General features: G+C 41.1%; 1 protein-coding gene across 1 annotated transcript in view; it reads right to left on the reverse strand.

Annotated features, from left to right (window-relative positions):
* Positions 1-4,131: 4,131 nt before the first annotated feature.
* Positions 4,132-18,555, reverse strand: part of LOC122792729 (RNA-binding protein 44-like) — a 1,860,938-nt gene continuing 1,846,514 nt past the window's right edge. Inside the window, exon 11 of the mRNA XM_044060311.1 lies at positions 4,132-4,513. The gene's annotated coding sequence lies outside the window, so the exon portion shown is untranslated. The remainder of the gene's footprint in view (positions 4,514-18,555) is intronic.

Below are 18,555 nucleotides of genomic sequence, written 5' to 3' on the forward strand. Positions count from 1 at the left end.
CATGCGGCAGTAGGATGTGTCTGCTCAATCTGGCTGCTATCACGTTGGAACTCCCTGGGATATGCATTGCCACAAGAAAGCGGTTGGAAGATATCACCCACTGCCAAACTCTGAGAGCTTCCCTGCAGAGGGGGTAGGACTTGGTTCCCCCGTGTTTGGTGATGTACCAGACTACCGACATGTTGTCTGATTGGATTGCAACTGTCCCTGGAGGAAGAGCATTCTGAAAGGCTTGCAACACTGGCAACACTGCTCTCATCTCCAGAACAGTGATGTGTAAAAGTTGACCTCTTGAGCAGACCAAGTGCCTTGGACTGTCTTTCCCAGATAATGCCCTCCCACCCCATCTGGGAGGCATCTGTGGTCACTATGGCCTTGGGTTGAGGGGAACAAAAGGCCATCCCATAAGAATCTCTGCTGACTCCATCCACCACAACAGATCTTTTTTGCAAGTTTCTGTTATCAAGATCTGATGACTTGAGTAAGGATGGATTGGACTTGGTATCTTATCTTTTGTAGTCTGTGAAGGGGTAAAGAGGCTATGAATCTTGAGTAATTCCCAGATTCTAACTGGTCTGGTGGGACGTCTTGGATGACTCTTTTTTTGTAGCAGCCTTTATATTTCTTTGGCAGCTTGATCCCTCTGCTGGGGTGGAGCAATGGGGATTTTTCTTCTAGAAAGTGGAACTATGTTGAAGGGGATACTGTAGCCTCTGGCAATGATTATCTGCACCCAAGAATGGGATGTTATTTGTTGCCAGGCTGACAGGAGAAGAGAAAGTTTCCCCTCGACTCTTCCAGAAGTAAGCCATCCGGTCTCCTTTCAGGAGCACTGGTAGGGCTGTCCAGAGAAGGAATCCATGGACCCCTAGTTTAGCGGGCCACCTCTGTCCCGGGGTCAGCATCTTCCATCTGACCTCCCGCCTCTACCTTGAGGGGAGCTGGAGCCATGTGTGTCATGGAAAGGTCCCTAGGACTTCTTGAACCGCATTTTCCCGCTCCTCTGATTCCTGGAGAAGGATCGTTGAGGGGTGGAAAAACAAATGCCCATGGCAGACAGGGTCTTACCATCTTTTTCACACCTGGCTAGTGTGTCCTTTACTTTAGGGCCGAACAGGAAAGATTTGTCAAACAGAGCACTGACAAAGGAAGACTTAAAGAGCTCTGCAAAGTCACACAAGCACATCCAGGTGTGTTGTCTAATGGCAATGCCAGAGCCCGCTGCTCTGGCCATCCCTTTGGCTGCATGGGTGATGAGTCGCACGGACGAGTTTGATATAGACTCCAGGGTGGCTAGCTGCAAGGCGACCTTATCTTGTACCTCGCTGGACAAAGCCCCAAATAGAGTTTCTGATAACTTCTTAATCAGGTCTCTCTAGAGTCTAGTAAAGTGTGCCATAAAATTCAAAGATCTAAGTGTGAAGGTTGATGAAGCATAGACCCACTCTCCAAACCTGTCCATTGTCCTAGACTTCCTGTTAGGAGGATAAACAGAAGGACTCACATCGGCTAATTCCTTTTTGGTGGCAGCTGCCACCAACATGGCATCTACTGGCAAACCTTTTGCTCAATATTGGTGGTCTTCTGGTGGTGATAATATTTTGTCAGGTCTCCGGGGAATGGGCTCTATGGTGTCAGGAGTCTTCCAAGCCTGCTGCACTATTAGATTAATAAGGTTGTTAGCAGGTGTGGACACCCAGGAGGTAGATGATCGGGCACCGAAGGCTTGCAAGTAAAATGGTTTCCTCCGAGGATGGGTCTTGGGACTTTCAACTACCCCTCTGTTTCAGAATTTCTAGAATGTCTAATGTCCAAAGGAAACATCTTCAGGGGGTGACAGTGGAGAACAATCCCCTTCATCGAAATCCGTGTCCTCCGTGATGGATTATTCAGGGGAATCCAGATGCTTCTTCTTGCATGTCTTCTTTCGGGGTGACTCCTCAGTGGGAATCTCTGGGGGAGGACTCTGAAAAGAAGGGGCCCTGCAACTGGGCAACTTGAAGTTTCAGTGCTTGCTGTCCTGTCCTAAAGCTTTGAGTCAGCTCTGGACCAGAGGAAAATAACAATATAGCACTCTAGTGCAGGTGGGGCCAGTTGGGAGCTAGTGGAGATTAAGGCTATCTCCATAACCCGAAAGGTGGTTCCCCCTGAAGAGGAATGGGAGCCCAGAACTGAGAAGGACCACCTCGGAACAAGGATCACACCCTGCTCCAAGGGACCACTCTCCAGGGAAAGACCCGAAATTGTCAAAGTTTCTGGAACCGAGATAGGCATCATACCCAAACTAGGTGCCGAACCTGAAACTACGGAACTGACGGAGACGTCTCGGCCCTGAGACTCAGTTGGCTCCACGGCAGGAATTGATGATGTCAGAGCAACCTCTGGTGCTGAGGTGACACATCTAACGGCACCAGGGGTATCAAAGTGCTGTGCTCCGAAACTGAAGTCTAAGTCGGAGGAGGATAGGTAGGAGTCCCAGGAGAAAATGTCTCCAATCCACATGAGAGAGGGACCTGAGAAGGGGCAGAAATACCTCTGGCCGGTAACAGTTGGTCCACCAACCTTATGACATCCAACTCTGAAAGACTCCTTGAGGATCGTACTGAAAGGGCCAAAGGAGAGACTGGTCTATCAATGAATGGACTGGATAGTGGGCGCATGAAGAGGTCTATATAGTAGGGGAATATCTCGTCCTGGGCATTTCCAAAATAGGCTTCGGTGCCGAGAGGGTGGGCTGTGACTGTGTCGGTGCCAACGTAAATGTAGGCGAAGTTGGTGCCAAGCCAGAAACTAGAGAAGCTCATGTTGACAAAGGTGTTGACAGCACTGTTGATGTAGACAGTGCCAAAGAGGCAGCAGCTTAAATTGTTGGGAATTTAGCCTTCAGTTTTGAAGGGTGCGGAACCGAGGGTTTACATTTAGGAGCCTCTGGAACTGAGGGTGACGTCTGTACCGAATGGCTGTTCTTTTTTGGTAAGTCCTGTTTCGTGTCAGCCTTGGACAAGGCTTCACTAAAAGAGGATTTAAGTAGACCTTTAAGCAGTAGCTTATTCCTGCACTCAGCTAAGATTCTCTAACTGAATCCCCTTATATAATCCACAATCCAAATCTAGATGAGGTGCACCCAAGTAATAGACAGAAGAAAGATGCCCGTTGGAATTGAGCATGTTTCTATCACAGTCTTGACAACGTTTAAAACCTGACATGCCTTTTGATGATTTATCAGACACAGCTGGTTTATCAGGCATTTTTGACAACAGTAAAGGTCAAAAAGGAAAAAACACGCCCGATAAAGTACGCTCGCACACGCACGCACACAAATGAATAAGTAAGAAAGGGGAAGAATCTACCAACAATGGTAGATAAGATTACCTGAGGTAAAGGGGCAAGTACCAACCAAAAAGGGATAGAAGTAAAGGGGTAGAGAAAAGGAATATACAACTAGAAATATGTATATACAGATTGAGAGAAAGGCGGGATAAGGGAGAAAAAAATTTAAGGCTATCTCAAGAAAATAGAAATATAAATCACTTAGCTGAGAGAGAGGCTGACACGTCTTGGTGGCTAAGTGGCAAACGAGATCTGAGGCAACATAGACAGGGGCATTGTGGGTAGAGACTTGGCTTGAGAGTTTTTGGCTGGCATGAGTTGTATAACGGCCAAGACAGTTTCAAGGATCCTTGGATCCAAGGATCAGAACCAAATCCCAACTGTCAAGAATAAATGAAGATTGATATCAGATTGGAAGTTTTTACCCAAAGGAAACTTATCTGCCCAACAATGGAAAGTACAAGCCAACCATCGATCCTTGAAAGCCTCAGAGAATTGTACTCCTTGGCATCAGTAAGGCTCTGAAGGGCTTGGCACCCAAACATGATTTTAGTCAGTTCAGCTTGAGCTGCCAGCTAATTTGGGTGTATGGAAGGTGCCCTCAAACTATGGAAGCTGGATGGCTGTTATATCCTTGGCAGGATATAACCCATATAGCTAAGGCTACTGCAGCAATGATAAATACGATAACCATGGTTATTTCCCAAGCTAAAATCTATTGCAAAGAGCTTCTCTATGTGAGATCATATTCATTATAACATATATCAATAATACCTGGATCAAAAAAGGATGTGCACATACTGCAGTACAACAAGTTTGTTTATTTAGAATGTTTTGTGTTACAAACGTTAGTAGAACAAAAAGACATTGCAAGAAGCATTTACTTCAAACATTAGCAAAGTGTACAACCTGAAAGAAAAAACACTGTCAATGTCTTCAAAGCAAACAAAAAATAAGCGACTCTAAAGTCCATCTGATAACTGTCCCAGGTAAATTCTTTTAGGTCTCTTGTTGACATCACATTAGCACAATACAGAAAATTTAGTTTATCAACAAAGAAGTAGACTCAACTGATGTGGTATTGAAAATTAAATAAAAGCATAAAGCATTTCACATAAAACAGCAATTAAGAGGGGTCACAATGACACATTGCTAGTTCCTTTCCAGTGGTTTATCTTCTTAACTGCAGAAGAACAAAAAAAATTAGTCACTGACAAAACATAAACATTTTAAATAATTCTTAAAAACTTTAGGAAAATTTTAAATTAAAGATACAATGTTTCGTTGTATATGCATACACAGACACCTTTTTTTTTTACATCTGTAAAGAATTTTAACACTGGAAACCATACTCCTCCTCCCATCAGAATCAGTTCAATTTTCTCCCATTATAATAATGATATACATTACTGAATGCAGGTTAAGGATTACTCACCAGTAGTAGCAATTCTTCTGAACTGCAGGGCTTCCAGAATATACAAGACAAGCATAACTAGATGATCACACCCAAAAAGTTAAAGTTGGACCCAGGTAAGGTGTGATGTCACCCTCTGAGATTTTTTTTTATATAGCTTTAACAACTTTTTATATGTCCAAATGGTCCATTCTTTACAGAAACGTCTCATTTTGTAGAATAACCCAGACCCACAAACAGTGCAAAGGACTGGAAGACTGGGCTTCACTTTTTGCTAAAATAAAAGTTCACACTTTAAAATTTGACCTATGCTGCTTTGTATCATACTAAGTTATTTCAGATACAAAATACTTGTTTTATGCAACTATTAAATGAAATTTAAGAAATATGTTTTGTCTTAAAATCTTAGGTCATTTGACATTTTTGTGTTTTCTTCCACTGGAAACTGCTAAAATAAGGAATGTCCTGCGTAAAAGGGACAGATGATAACCCTTTATGCATAACATTGTTTGCTTGTTCCATATTTCAAAATGTTTTTTGCCTGGTAAACAGGGGATTGCTCTCTTTGGACGAGGGGAAGCATAATCTCAGATGGAAAAGTTTGAATGCTCTGGTGTCTCAAGGGAAGGGAGAGGAGCTTGGGTGTCTTTTTGGACTGCTGAAGCAGAAGCAGTATTGAAGGCGCTGTAACAGACAGTGGTGCTGATATAATAGCTGAATCACAGGGCAAAACTCTCAATTTACAGGTAAGTTTACATCCCCAATCTCACCTAATTTACAGGTCAGTCTATATTCTCCAATCTCACCTATGGTCATAATGCATCACCTAAGGATAAAGCTGTAAATATAAGTAGCAGAAAGGTTTGTTCTTAGTGTAGTAGACTCATTCTCCTTAATAAAGTAAGGAGACTGGCAATCCAGGAAGACCACCAAGTGTAGCTGCTACTCCTTGTGTTCAGTCATGCGAGGTGGCTTCTTGTGGTGATGACCCACAGCTGTTTCCCATGGGAGATACACTAGGCACAGCCCACTGGAAAAAGGTTTTGGAACAGACCTACGGCATGCCAAGGGGATTATACCAAGACATGACTATGCAAAGGCTGGGGATCTGGAATATCTTACTTAGCCTGATCATACCAAAATCCTCAGTAAGACATGATGTTTAGAAAATGATGATTGATGGTGTTTAGTCAATTGCAACTGCCATGCTCCAAACCTTGGGCTATTCATGAAGCTGCTAGTGTTGGGAAACACAGAGATAAGAAGGTAGTGACTGTACCCACCATAGATCAGATGGGTCCTCAGACTGGATTATTTTTTCCTAGTCAGAATAAGCATCCCTTTCTATTTTCACATTCAGAGAGAGACATGCCTGCAATGAAGCCCGCATTGATCCCATACATTGGATACATAAACAAAAGTTAAGTACTCACCATAACAATGCCTCTGTGTTGTCCATTTTCATTCTTCCTCTACTGATGGGTCTCAGATCCGACCTCAGATATGACCCAACTTTTTCCAGATTCTCGGATCCAACTCTCTAGTTCTTCCCTTTACTCATAATACCCTACTACCTTAACATACCTCAGACTGAGTTTTTTGCCCCTGATACTATAAAGAATCTGAATGGTAGGGATAATAGAGATAGAACTAGAACTCAACAAGGAACAATAGTTCCCAAAGTATTATCCCTTGGGTCGCCCCAGCAGTGATGGGAAGGGGATTAGGAGGGCAGGAAGTTGAGAAAGAATGAAAATGGGCAACACAGATGCATCATTATGGTAAGCACATAACTTTTGTATTTGATGTTGTCATTTTCATTCATTCCTCAACTGACAGGACAGCTAGAAGAACCTTAGGTGGTCCTCATGGAAGGATATTTCAGAATACTGTGGATCCAAAGGCAGCTCTGTTTCTAGAAAACAAATCTAATTTGTAATGAGCAATAAAAGTATAAGCACTGGACTACGTGGCAGGGGCATAAATATCATCTATTAATGCTGTTGACCAAAAAGCTGAATAAACGGCCATAGACCTCGTGAAATGTGCTCTAGGGGGCTTAGGCAAAAACAACCCTCTTTGGCTGTAGATAAAGAACATATAATCAGTGAACCATTTGGCTAAGGTTACTTTAGAAAGTGCTATGCCCAATCTGTTCCGTGAATAGGATACAAACAATTGGTCAGTTTTTCTGAAATTTTTGGTCCGATGGAGGTAAAACTGAAGCTGCCTGTTCATATCCAAAAGATGAATCATGTATTCTCCCTTATTAGAAAATTTTGAAAAGGAAACAAGGTGGTTAGTGACATGATTAATATTAGAGTTAGAAGCCACCTTAGGCAAAAAAGACAGGTTGCCACATAAGGAAACTCTATCCTTATGAAAAACAAAGTAGGGAGATCTGGAGGAAAGAACTTGTAGTTTGGATACTCGTGTAGCTGACATAACATTAACTAGAAAAAAAGTTTTCAAGGATAAAAACGTCAGGTCTGTCTTGATGAAGGTTCAAAGGGGCCTTGGTTAGACCTTGAAGCAGGATAGTTAAATCTTAAGGAGGAGTAGGGTCCTTGTTTGGGGGCCTAAGTAAGAAGGTGCCTATCAGAAAGGCCTTACACAACCTAGAAGAAGCTAAGAAAGAATGATTTTCATCTGAATGGAAGCTTGAAATGACCAATAATTGCACTTTGATTGTAGAAAAGCTAGCCCCTTCATGAAAAATTGAAGCTATAAATTCATGGACAGCTGGTATAGTGGCAGAAAAAGGGTCCAAATCTCTCTTAAGGGCCCAAACTGAAAATCTCTATCACTTATTTTTGTAAATGTTCCTAGCAGAAGTATTTTGAGAGGACAATAAAGTATTTCAGACTAGGAAGGAGAGCCTGAGCTCTCTAGCCATCAGTGGAACTACAGAAGCCATGCTGTGAACTTGAGGCCAGTTATCTCCAGATGAGTCATCCCTGCCGGATGAGGCAGAAGGTCTGGAGTGGGGTCCAGTATCCAGTGAGGATACAGACGATGAGGCCACAGGGAGGAAAACCAAATTTGATGAGGCCAAAAAGGTGCAATGAGGATAACTCTGCTCTTCAACTGGTATGCTTTCTGTATGAATTTGGTGATTACAGGTAATGGGGATCAATATAAAGGAGACCAGTGGGCCAATCATGAACTACAGCATCTCTCACTTCCTCCCCCAGTAGGGGGACCAGAGTAAAGAACCTGCTGCACTTGTTGAGGGAAGAAGCAAAAAAGGTTGCATTATGGCCAGCCCCACTGATGGAAAATTCTCTCCACCACTTTGACAATGAAAGACCACTTGTGAGTCATCAGAATGGCTTAATTTCTCTACAAGCATGTTGGCTTTCCCCAGTATGTGCATTGCTATGAAAAAGCAGCTTGAAGAGATCACCCACTGTCACACTCTCGTTGTCAACGTACAGGATTTCTCTGTTTGTTGATGTACCAAACTACAGACATACTGTCCATATGGACTGCAACTGTCCCGGAGAGAAAGTGTCTTGAAAGGCTTTCAATGCTAGGGGACTGCTGACACTTGCAAGTCACTGATGTGTGTACTGACCTCTTTTGAGGACCATGTACCTTGGACTGTCCTTCCCAAGTAATGCGCCACGATCCCTGTTGGGAGACTTCCACAGTCACCATGGCTGTTGACACCAGGAGAACGAATGTATGGCCTTGAGAAACCTTGTCCAAGCAAATCCACCACAGAAGATATTTTTTGCAAGTTTGAGAGATCCTGACTGGGGCGAACAAGGACTGCTGAAGAATAGACAACTACAGCAATAGTCCATTGCAGAATCCTCATATGAAATCTGGCTAAAGGAACCAGAGTGATTGCTGCTGTCATGGACACTAAGGCTCGCAAGACTAGACGTGCTGGAGAAGAAGAATGTGACCTTAATTTCCTGACCCGAGATCTGACTGTTAGTACTCTTGAGGGGGAAAGTGACGCTATCTGCCTGACCATGTCTAGACGAGCACCTATGAACTCCAGATTCTGCATGTGTGTGAGGTGTGGCTTATTGTAGTTGACTGTGATTCCTATGCAAAGCCATAACTGAAACAAGTAGTCCCTTTCTTGTAAAAGTAGATGCCTGGTTGGGGCAGTCAGGAGCCAGTCATCCAGGTATGGAAACACAATGTAGCAGAGAAAAGAAAACACAGCAAAGCATTCCTAACACCTACAAAAATTAAGTGGGAGGCAAAGAGAAAATATGAAAAAGATTTGGAGAGATAAGTAAGAAATTCCAAAAAATAAACTTTCGCTTACAAATGGTTGACAGCAGTGCCTGCATCTAACTATGATGTAGACAAACAAGATCTGAGACAATAGGGATGGAGTAGGGCATTGTGGGTAGAGAGAGGAGCTTGAGAGTTGGATCCCAAGTCTATAGTATGTGGCCGATTCGGACTGGAGGACTGGATCCAAAACCCATAAGTGAGGATGAATGAAAAGAACAACATCAGATCTAAATGTAAAAAGAAAAATCTCTTCCACTTAAGTTATGTTTACAGTCTAAGGGGTGAGGCCCTAGGCTCTGCTTCTATCTCTGGAAGCAGACAAAGGCAAAATCCTGGAGTGTTAGACAACGAAGGTCAGGAAGTCCCCATGAGGAGAATAGCTTAATACCCACAAACAGAATAAGTCAATCATTTCCTCTCTGGTTAAAAAAGGGATCAGGAAGGGAGGATTATCATCTTTTAGGCACTCAAAAAAAAGGAAGTCTCCAGAGGCCAGCCATGCGGCCAAGCATAAAGGATGCCAAAATTAATGATAAAAAGAAAACCTCTAAAGTGTGATTATCACAAAACAACTGCTGGGAGAACTCTGGAGACAGCTACCACGGAGAAACAAAGAACTTATTTTATGACTAAAAGGAACCCCTATCATCCCTCTCTACTGAGCTGACAGAAAGAGTTCCTTCTCTGACAGGAAGTGGAAAGGAGGACATCCCACCCTGCCATTAAGTCCAGCAGCTGGAAGACCCAGAGGGCCTAGATATTCACAGAAGATAGAGTCAGTAATAAGGAAGAATACTCAAGCAGTAATTACCACTGCTGCAAAAGAAGTCTAGCACCTTCAAAGAGGAAAGATATCTATATGTATATAGTGGACAGGAACTGGCCATTTCAAATGGGCTGCCTGTTAAAAGAGTTAAGACACAATTCTGCTCTCCATCAGGAATGAAATGTAGACAGTGCTCTGACTGAAAAAGTGGAACTGCCTTCCAGCAACAGGTATTCACAATATCCCAGACACCGCAGCATACTAAAGATGGTATTGTTGTGTCACTGCAAAGAACCTTTCTTACTTGAAATCAAGCAGCAAACTTACCAGCAGCTCCTAGATCCATCTATAAGGTCCAGCCATACGTTGGGGGGATCAGTGAGGAAAAGAGCCTTAGCAAGGCAACCAAAGGAAGACGGAAGTCAGTCCTGGGGAAAGTATCCTTGCCCAGTCTCCAATACGGCTCCCAAGCCATCAAAGGGCAAAACACCTGTATCTGCCTTTAGCCACCTGAATGCTCAGAGGACAAAAAATATTTCCCTGAATACAATGACTGGCTGTGAACTCTTGACAGGGGAACCTGGAACTCCAAAAGGAGCAAACAATGAAAAGGATGGTTTTGATTGCCATTCCCCCCCTCAGCAGTAGTGAGAGAGAGAGAGAGAGAGATCCTCCATCTGCAGAAACCCACTTCTGAATACTCAATCCATATTCAACCATGACGGTCACTTTCCTCTAGGGAGGGCACATGAGGCCATCATGGTGGTGCATATGCCCACATCAGCCACCAGGTGCAAGGTTAGGCAATAACAGAGAACACCTTTCATGACTGCCTGCATTATGGTTGCACTACATCGACCCCTCTATGGCCAGTGTCAGCAGCTTGATGGTTGGTGGGCATCAGGGTTAGAAAAATTACAGAAAAAGAAGTAGCCTCAACCTCTGTCTGACGTGTTACCTTCTGTAAAATATCAGAAAGAAGGTTACCCAGCTTGTTCCCCTTTGAGGAAGCTCTTATCCATGCCATCTAATGGAAACCCACTATTCTAGACAAAGCAGTAAAGCAGTCACCAGACAAAATCTTAAGGTAGACAGTCACCAGTACATGGCATTCTGTCGTACCTATATTACCTTTCAAAGCAATTTCTTTAATAGATGTCAATCAATTAATGGTTAGGTATCACATGACACACCACCTGACATAACTTTAATAAAGGCTGGGTAGTTTGTTGAATTTGATTTGTCTATACATATCATTTTTGGGGAGCTGTAAGAAAAATACTTTTAACAGCATTACAAAAAAACTGCTTTATTAAACACGTACTTGTTTTAGTTGAGTACCTTTTTTAATAACTTCTTTTAAGACAGTCTATATCCATTCGTGTGCTTGTGTTACATTTGTTAGTTTTTACATGCTGGTTTGAAGTAGCAGTTTTTTTTTTAATCCTGTGAAAAGAATTCTTCTTGCAACACACAAAATAAAACTATAAAAACATACACCCCCCAAACTCAACAATCTATCAACATTTACTGAAAATATTTTTGCAGGCGTAGTGCCTCCTATTTCTCCCACACCTCCACAGCACTAAATCTACTAACTCTATGACTGCATCAGGAGTAATGAAATACTTGAATTTTAAAATAAAACCTAGAAGTCCCTTACTCCAAAGTTATGCAATCTACAATTTAATGTATTTAAACCACAAAGCTGGAGCAAGTAAGGTTGAAAACTTGTCATTTCTACAAACTCTTATGTTTTCATATATGCACTGGAACTTCCATCAGTGATGTGTGATATTCGCCATTTGATAGCTGCTACGAGATTATACCTAATCCTACACTCAGGAAGGGCCTTGTGAATATCACCCATAATAACTAAAGCAGGGAATAAAACCCGGAAAGGTGAGATAACAAATGAGAGCCCTATTCCAAGCTGTCCTGTTTTCCAGATATGGAGGAGGAGTGAGTGATCTCAGGACATACTGAACGCTTGTCAAACTCATGAAGAAGCCGGTCTTGGAGTCCTAGAACAAAGCATCATTTCAGTCTGCTGGTGAGAAGGCAATACAGAGTATCAAGACTTCCTACTGGCTGGTGAGCAGAGGGTGCTTCCAGGGCTCTAAATCAACTGCTGTAAATGCTGCCTCCAGAAGCCTGGAGGAAGGTCCCATGTACTAGCCGGGGAAAAGGCTTAGCAATCCAGCCCTCATGCATCACAAGAGGGGGTGTGCTCCATGAGAAGCCAAATGAATCCTGAGACTCCCAAAACTTCATTTGTCCAAAATACTAAGGCCTCCCAATTCAGACTCCCCAGGGAAGAAGGCTAGGGTGGAACCCTTCACCCTCCAAACACTCCAAATTCAGCAGACAACTAAGGCTCACACAATATTCATAAGCGGTAACAGGCTGATTAGGGCTCAAATGTGAGGGGGATAAATGCAGCTGACATTAAATTGCAGTCCCTAAATGTGGAATTCTACAGTTATAACACTACCCTCATCAAGAGCTGAACAGTCACCTGATGTCTTGAATCCAGGGTGTTGACTCTGGACAGGGTTCACTATGTTTCTTATCCTTTACTATGGCTGAGTAGTCCAGACAGCCAAAGAGGAAGCCGTGAAATAGGAAGCATCAGCCCTCTGTAAATCAAGATCATGATTAACACTCAAGGGGCCTCTCTAAAATCACAGTGGGCAGACTCATGGCTGAGACAATCTGACAAAAGAAGGGGGGGTAAGGAATACTTTAGAATGCCTAACATACAGAATGGGAGCATGTGCTCTCTCAGAATGTGACTGAGCCCTCACTAAGGGAATGATCCCTGCCAAGGGGAGGGGTGTGGGAGGCTCAAATGCAAGGCTGAACTTCCACTAGGTGGACCAAGTCCTAGGCAATTTAACTAGTGAATTTTAAGATGTCAAAACTGACTATTAATGGGAGGGTTAAAGGAACTGTCTCACTAATTCCAAGAGGAGCCCTCTCTACTTGGATTTGAATTTCTCCATCAAAGATAATCCAAAAGATATGTTAATGCAGGAACTTTTTACCAGAGCATATCTAAACAATCCTACCTTGGTTTGTGATTTACTGTGGAATTCATTGGTAAAAGAAGTATTATTTGAATTTATATGTTATTTGTTATCATTGTTTTTCACTGTTTGTAGGTAGGAAGGTATAGCTTGTTAATAATATTTTCTTTGATTCATATTTTGTTGAAAATCCAGAGCATATCTAAACAATCTTACCTTGGTTTGTGATTTATTGATCTTATTACTGATTTATTGATCTTTATTGTTAAAAAGAAATGCAACTGTGTCACGAGCGACCTAAAGGAATTACAGCTTTTGTCTGGCTTGCAGAACTTAAACAGTCAGAACAATTTTACTGTACTTACTTTAGTATTTAAGTTGTATATTGCTTGTATGATTTTTTGTCATAGAAGTTGATTGAAGTTCTCTTTGAATTCTGTGATTACTGACTTTGATTATTCTTTTCTTTTACAATATTTTATTTTTTGAAGCTGAATATGGATTCCTTAAATGCAATTAATGATTTGTTAATGCACAAATATCTTGCACAGTGTAATAAATGCTATGCATATTTAAAATTAACAGCTGATAACACTGGTGATGTTTTCCTCCTGTCAACTCATCATTTAATTGTTTGGACAAAACTGTCTAATCTGTTAGAGAAATATTAAGTGTTCTCCTATGTACATTGTTTTTTCAGTTGTTATGGACACGGTACATAGTTTGTTTTTTCTTGCTGCTACACTGTTAAGTTATTGTGTTATAAAGTGAATAAAACATTTTGGAAAAAAAAGTTGGATGATTTGCTTACCACTGTTAGAAGTAAATCTAGACTTAATGATGATGATTGCACTTGTGCAACTGGCACGGCTTGGAGAAATGTTCTTTCATATATTGACTGGACTAGTGAGATAGATAATGTTACGGAAAGAACAAATAGAACATATTTAGGAAATGATGCATCTATTGTCTGCAAAGATCATTCAATCCCTATGAAACAAGACGATACCCCTGACAACTTTGGAATTCTGTATGCAAGTAGTCAGCAATCTGAGGATCCAGTTTGTTTAGAAAAAAACAAAAAAAGAAAGGAAGGCATTCACAACCAAGGAAGAAAAAGAAACTGATTAAAGTCTGTAAAGAGAATATGTACTAAAAAGGTTACAGGAATGACAATATTTTTCTATCAGAAAACCTTCAGTCTACAGAAAAATGCATCATTTTTCCACACCAAAAGGTAGAAAAATGAGTCAATGGGCAGTTGAAAAGGAAGAAATCAAAATTGTGCATGGAAGGAATGAACAACATTACTGTAAGAAAAAAGAGAAAGACAGATGTGGATTTACAATGCCAGCTGGATGAGAATTTAACACACAATGAAAACAGTGGGATTAATGAGACTAATGGTGATGAAGATCTAACCTTTGTAACAACTGATACAGCAGATATTACTGTACTAGAAGTTGAAGATTCTTCAGAGCTGGTCAGCAAAGATATTCTTGTAATTGGAGATTCAATTATTAGAAGAAATGACACTTAACATCTGCAGAGAAGATAACGAACAGGAGAAAAGATAGAAGATGTGAGACAAGTCTTGAAATGCCTTAATGTAAGGAAGTATGGATATGTTTTTATTCATGTTGGTACAAATGATCCCATCCGCAAGGATTCTCTGACTGTTAGTAGGGAACTGACAGCCTCTTAGATAGTATACCTTCTACTGGTGTTAGGATGTATTTTTCACAAATCACCTACAGAAAGGATAGTCATGACACCGTGAATGAAAAGATTTTTGGGTAATACCTACATGAAAAAAAATGTCCTCTTTTAAAAAATGGAAATGTGTACAGCAACAAGCCTAGTATTGGGCACGCATGTTCACACAGGATGGCATGCATTTGTCAAGATCAGGGAAGAAAATTTTTGCAGCAGATATTTTGCAATATTTGACAAACATTAGGCAGGATTTTTGCCAGATCGAAAATTTAACAGTCTGCAGATAGCAACATTTGATGCATCTCTGATGGTTGATAATGCTAGAAACATTAATAATATTTTTTTTAATTGGAAAATTTGCTACATTCCCACAAGACTGATGTTATTGTTTGTGAAACATATGACTGGAAACCAGTTCTGTCAGGGTATAAATGTTTTCACTGTAACAGACATTCTAACAAAAATCAGGCGGAGGTGTTATAATAGGGATTAAAGATAGTTATGAGACCTCTGATTATTACATGTTCAATGATAACACCAATACCATAGACTGCAACTGTGACAATAAGGACAAACTTGGAACAAATAACAATTGTTGGAGTGTATAGACCACCAAAGTCAAGTGTAGATGACCTAGAGGATTTCATACATTTCTTGCATGAAACACAGGAGGGAAGAATAATATTAACTGGGGACTTAAATTTACCAGAAACAGATGGGAATAATACTCATTCAACAACATTAGTAAGGAAATCATTCACAAAGTATATTCAGGAACAGCAATTGTTTCAGATTGTAATAAAAACTACCAGGGGACGGAACATACTAGACATAGTATTCTTACGGAAATGCTGTTACTTCAAGTCAAGTTTTACCACCATTGATGTGCAGTGATCATGGGGTTATAAAAGTTAATTTGTTACTAGATAATTCTGCCAAACTGAAATCTAAACCAATGCACAGAAGGTTAATTACAGATTATATGGAAGCAAAACAGTCACTATGTAAAACTAACTGGGGTGAGGTGTTCAGTGGAAAAACTGCAGATGGAAAGTGGAAAGTTTTAAAAGAGAAATTAAGTGCAAAAAATGTTTAACATCAGAATCTAGGCGTACAACGTCAGGGGGACATATTTCCCTAAGAACATGTTAGCTGATTTAATGTGAAAGATAACAAATATCAGAAATGGAAGAGAGGCTGAACTACAACTTCGAAAACTGAAACAAACAAGCTGGTCAAACAGATTAAGCATAGTGTGAGACAAGATCAAGAAAAATCTGAAGAAAATTTATAAAAAGATATTGAGCATAATAGAAAACTGTTTTATAGATACATAAGATGTGGCAGGAGTAAAGACATATACATTTTTAAACTGTGTGCAGATTCTAAAATTTATTCTCAGACACAATAGATTATAGATACATTTACAAAATCTTATTACATGTGATAAATTGTCCTAGTGACATCCAGGTAACCCCAGATACTGGAATCAAATTACATTATATTGAAAAAGAACTACGTAAAATGGATCCGAACAAAGCACAGGGTGGAGACAGAATTAGTAACAATGACCTGAGAACACTTCAGCAAGAACTTGCGGTATCATTATATCTATTATTCACTAGGTCATATAAATATGGGGAGATTCCTCAAGATTGGAGACATGCACTTATTAAACCTGTCTTTAAGGGAAAGGGAGTAGGACAAACCCAGAGTCATATAGACCCTTAAGTTTATTTTCATGCTGTGGAAAAATAATGGAGAAGGTAACATTGGATAAGTTATTGTCAGAACTGGATAGGTTGGGACTTGAAACCATATATTACCATGCATATGTTGAAAATAGATCTATTACCACCTATGACATGATGTTTTATAACAACATAATAACATCTATGAATGAAAAATTGTGCTGTGATGTAATTTATATTGATTTAACTTCAGCATTTGACAGAGTCATGCACAAAACATTGATCAATAAATTAGAACAACTAGGTATTGATGTACTCTTGATAAGATAGATAGCTGCATGGCTTACATACAGGACACGGAAAGTATCATACAGAAACTGGACAGGTGAAATCCTTGGTTACAGTCAGTGTGTCCCACAAGGCTCTGTCCTACACCCTTACTTGTTTAGACTGCCTCTTTCAGAAATTGGCTAAACTAATTACATGTGTTACAGATAAGGTATGTCTGCAAAATAACTTGACTACATTGACCATTTGGGCACAGGAAAATAATATGCTGATAAATATATCAAAAACTAAGCATATAAGATTTGATTGACAAAGTGAAAAGTGAATATTTACTACAGCACACAGCGACTGAAACTGTAGACTCATTTAAGGACCTGGGTACTGTATATGGGTAGATCCAGCTACGAGTTTTTGTAATCATATCAACCAATTGGTTAAAAAGAAGTTATGTACTCACCATAACGTTCCATCTGAGTAGGTACTTCATTTGTCTACAACCTGTGGGTATCGGATCTGAGCCGGCAGCTTTACAAGCTACAAGATCCGAGCTCCTCCCCCTACCCATAATCCCCTGCCACTAACTGTATTACCTCAGATCGATTTTCCCCAATCTAAGTCAAAACTTCGACAGAGGTATACTGAAGACCTAACCTCAAGACAGCAAAATTTCAGGTGACCAGTAGAAAACCCGAGAAAAGGTTAGGGGGATGGCAGGGAGGGATGGTTGCAGACAAATGAAGTACCTACTCAGATGGAACGTTATGGTGAGTACATAACTTCTTTATCTGAAGTAGTTACTTCATTTGCTCTGCAACCTGTGGGACAGAGTCCTCAGCTACCTAGACAATAAACCTGGGTGGCCTTATGGAAGGATATTCCAAAGCACCGCAGAGCCAAAAGAAGCCCTACTTCTCGATATCATATCCAGTTTATAATGAGAAATGAACGTATGAGAAGAGGACCAGGTAGCTGCTGAACATATGTTGTCCAAGGGAACCCTGGACCAGAAAGCTGCTGAGGTGGCGATGGACCGGGTAGAATGAGCGTGTATTCCTATAGGAGCTGGTTTGCCCGAAGATACATACCCTTGAACTATACATTGACAAATCCAATTTGCTAGGGTCACTTTAGAAATGGCCCTTCCCCTGGCTGATTTTGCAAAGGACACAAACAACTGATCAGACTTGCAAAAATCCTTAGTTCTATGCAAGTAAAAACGTAGTTGCCTGTGTACATCCAGTTTGTGCAATATGTACTCCCCCTTATTCTGAAAATTTGGAAAGAACACTGGCAAATTGATTGATTGATTGATATTAGATTCCGAAGCCATCTTAGGTAAGAAAGACGGGTTAGTCCTGAGAGACACTCTATCCCTGTGAAAAATGAGATAAGGGGGTTTCATACACAGTGCCTGGAGTTCCGAAACCCTCTTGGCAGAAGTAATAGCTACCAAATAAGCCGTTTTCCGGGACAATAATTTTAAAGGAATCGAGGCTGCAGGCTCAAAGGGTGGACTCGTCAGGGCTTGCAAGACTAGTGTCAAATCCCATGGGGGCACCACCGTTTTCACACGAGGCTTCAAGAGAAAGATGCCTCACAAGAAAGTTTTGCATAACTTTGTGGATGCCAATGATGCTAATCCATCTCCCACATGAAAATGGGAAATGGCTGCTAACTGCACCTTAACCGTAGAAGCACTTGCTCCCTGCCGAAAAATCAGCAACAGGAAGTCCAAGATTGTCGGAATAGGAACTGTAAAAGGATCCAGGCCCTTGTCTGTTGCCCAGATGGAGAAGCGTTTCCACTTGCTATTATATATTTTTCTGGTAGCCGGCTTATGAGCCGCTACCAGAATGGCCTTCACTGGTGATGAGATACCAGAAGTCCTTGCCATCAGTGGAACTGGATCAACCAAGCCGCAAGCTTGAGGTTTACCAGGTTCGGGGTTTCACATCCTGGGGGATGTGAAATCAGGTCTGGAATGGGTTCCAGTATCCAAGGGGGAGTTAAACTGTGAGACCGCAGGTATGGGAACCAGATCTGGCGAGGCCAGAATGGGGC

The sequence above is a fragment of the Protopterus annectens genome, chromosome 2.part0, assembly GCF_019279795.1.
Source record: "Protopterus annectens isolate FY-2018-M chromosome 2.part0, PAN1.0, whole genome shotgun sequence".
NCBI lineage: Eukaryota > Metazoa > Chordata > Ceratodontiformes > Protopteridae > Protopterus > Protopterus annectens.